Source organism: Rhagoletis pomonella, unplaced genomic scaffold (assembly GCF_013731165.1).
Source record: "Rhagoletis pomonella isolate Grant_MI unplaced genomic scaffold, Rhpom_1.0 Rhpom_scaffold_00006, whole genome shotgun sequence".
In the NCBI taxonomy this organism is placed as follows: Eukaryota; Metazoa; Arthropoda; class Insecta; order Diptera; family Tephritidae; genus Rhagoletis; species Rhagoletis pomonella.
Window position 1 is genome coordinate 12,859,517 of NW_023458560.1, and position 3,446 is coordinate 12,862,962.

Consider the following 3,446-nt stretch of genomic DNA (forward strand, 5'->3'; position numbering starts at 1 on the left):
ATCCCTAAAAGACCGGGAAGAACCGTAATCGGAACACCAATTTTCACCCAACCTTATGGATACATCGAGTGAATCGGGTTAATGAAGTGATTCCAGTGACGATGAAATAACGTTTTCAGAAATAAATCGCAAGCAAAATGAAATTTTGAGCGAAGTGTTGAAATTGTTTAGCAAACAAAAGAGAAACATAAAGAACTATTTGGAGGATGTAGTGCCTAATTACTCCGAACTAGAATTTAAACAACACTTTCGCATATCAAAACAACTGTGCACCAACTTGACAATGCGATTCGAACAAAGCGATATGTTCAAAAACTTGCGCTCTGACAAACGTTTCCCAGCAGCAACCCATATTTTGGTTTTTTTGTGGTTCGCTGGCCACGAGGCCTGTAGTAATCGCGATATATCTGATCGATTTAATGTTTCGTTGTCAAGCGTTTCACGAATCATCGAACGAACCATGATTTTCATAAGCAGCTTGAGTCCGATGGTAATTGAATGGCCAGATGAAGGGAAAAACGTGAAGCTGCTAATTTTTTTCACAATAAATGTGGATTTTCGAAAGCAATAGGTGAGGAATAGTTTTTCAGCTTAATTATTACTTTAAGAACGTAAAGTGTTAACTTTTTTCTCATTTAGGTTGCATCGATGGAACACAAATAACCATTGATCCGCCTGCTCAAAATAAAGATGAATATATTGACAGGAAAGGCAACACAACGCTTTGTATGCAAGCTATATGCAACGAGAAGAAAATGTTCATCCACATATTTGTTGGTTTTCCTGGATCGAGCCATGATAGTTGGGTTTTACAAAACTCCCCAGTCTATGAAGATCTCTATGTGGAGGTTAAAACCATTTTTTTACAACTAAAAAAAGTTAAGTAAAGCATTTACATTTTTTACAGAGTACTACTTACTTGGTGATTCAGCATATCCTTGCAGTGAATATCTAATGACGCCTTACAAGGATAATGGCCATTTGACAAGGCAACAAAAATATTACAATTCCAAACTGAGTAAAGGTCGTGTTGCAATCGAGCATAGCTTTGGTCTTCTTATGCAAAGGTTTCGGCAATTATACTATTATAAACTGAGGGGAATTAAAAAACTGTGCCATTTTATAAGAGCATGCTGCGTATTGCACAATCTTGCTAATGAGGATGATATAGAATATTCTCCAGAAAGCGAAGTTGTAGAAAGCAATGAAAACGAGCCCACGGTATCATCAAGAAGAAATCTTCGAAGAGATTTAATATGCGATGAACTTTTCTCAAATAGATAGATAGCAACACAGAAGAGTATATGCAACTTTGTCAATACTTAAAAAAATTATTAACAAAATTTTAAACTTTTTATTCCGAATTTTTATTAGCTTTTTTGAAATGCAGAAATGCAGTCACTTGTAACTTACACATTACTGTACTAAAAGTAAATAAGCTACAAAACTACATACAAATAAAAGCTTGTAAAAAAAACGAATTAATGTAATTTAATAAAGATATGAACATTTGTGGAAATTTGTTGCATTTTTTGTAGTTTGGTATAAAGTTTTAGAATTGGGTTTATATGGGTTTTGTTACAGAATAAACTGTATTTTAATTGAAAATTATTAAAAATAAATAAATAAACATTAATGGCAAACAATATCACTTTGATATGACCGATATTGTATATATCATTATTAATTATAGCTATATAAGCTTTAACAAAACAAAAAAAATAAACTCATTTAAATGTTAAAAAAAAACAGGTACAAATTCAGTCCTTAGCACATGCAAATTAACTTTTGCTCTAAATATTTTAGTTTTGCCTATTAATTAATATTTTTAGTAGCTATAACTTTTTTCTTGCCATATCCTCCTTTCGTTGCGCTCTTTCTTATTTTTTTTTTTGAGCTCTCTGCTCTTTCGCCTCTAAATAATTTAAAATTTTTTCATTGAATGCCTCCTGATTCGCCTCTATTTTATTCAGCGTGTCCTGAAGTTTGTTTCGTTGGCCAGTTGTTTTTCTCTTTTTATAATAAATACATACACATTTACCACGATGGCGAAAATAATAGAAACGTGAAATTTTGACAAGTTTGCACTATGTTTATTTTGTTTGTTTAATTTATATTAATTTTTTATAAAAGCATAGCTCAATATCTAACATAAACCATATAAATACAAATTTCAAACTTTGTGTGAAAATTAGGGTCATGAATTTTCTTCCCTACAAACTATGTTCGAAAATGTTTGTAAGTACATATAGGAATTGCGTTACACCGCCAGCAAAAAAGTTAAGAAGATTTTTCAGCAAAATTGAATGGGCTATAAAACTCTACTAAATTTTATAATTTTTCTTTAAATAATTTTTGCACAAAGTTTCATATTTGGAGTTATATGGTTTTTGTTAGATATTGAGTTATACTTTAAAAAAAAATGCATCAACTTTAAACAAACATAGATGTCAATTGTTAAATTTGTTAAACTGTCTGCATATGTGCTGTATTGGCAAGCATGCACTGCGAAAGGTGTGTAAGTCAGTGAGTTTATCTGTAATTCCAGAATGGCACAAATGTATCCTATCATTACGTGGAAGCGTTTGATCCAGATCAGAAGCGCTTTCGGTTAACTCCATCTGTAGCCAGTTTCTGTAACTCTTCTGTACCGATTATTTCTCTACTGGTAGAGTAGCAGTAGAGAACAAGGCGGCGAATTCATATCTCAATTCGCTTTGGTAGAGAATTGTTACAGAAACGAGCTACTGGTCGCTGGATGTGTTGCCTAAAGTGTACACTGGATTTACACTGTGTTTGCTGTCCGGAATTTCACTTAACTCGCTGAAAATTAATGTAGAAATTGTTAAATAACGAAATAAAGTAATTCTTGTGATACAATTACCAACCTTTGGTAAGGACACATTTGCCGGTTGCTGTCAGTTCTTTTGTTATGGAGCATCGTTTTTTTGTATTGACGCTCAAGGGTTCGAAACTTATTTTCGATTTGCGCACATGAAAAATTGTAACTCTCGAACGCCCTGCTCCACATCTTCGCCTTGCTTTTTACATGGACGGATTTGCCCACCTTCGGCTGCAGCTCTTGCAGTAGAGAAAGCAACAATTTAGTGGGCGCTTCTATCCACACCAGCTTTGGACTTTCGCCTCTTTGAATAGGCATGTTAAATGTTAGGAAATGTTAGGAAATGTTAAAAAACAGGCGATTTTTGTGAAAGTAGTAGCAAATTTCAGTGCATCTAAAGTTTCTAAAACGTTGTTTACTTTTACTTGAGAATTGTCAAAATCGGCAAATCCCAAGTAGCGGTCTCTGGAACGTGCCACATTTGTTCCCTACGTCGTGATGTGATAAAAATAAAAGCTGGCAGCACTCCGCAAGGTTGCAGAAATCTTTCAAAATATGTTCGAAAAATATCTTGATATGGGAGGAACTGCTTTACACTGTCATT

General features: G+C 33.7%; 1 long non-coding RNA gene across 1 annotated transcript; it reads left to right on the forward strand.

Moving 5' to 3' along the window:
• Positions 1-250: 250 nt before the first annotated feature.
• Positions 251-1,000, forward strand: LOC118741630. The gene is made up of 3 exons (XR_004993307.1): positions 251-571; positions 640-848; positions 908-1,000. It is a non-coding gene; the product is annotated as an uncharacterized LOC118741630 (long non-coding RNA).
• The last annotated feature ends 2,446 nt before the right edge of the window (positions 1,001-3,446 follow it).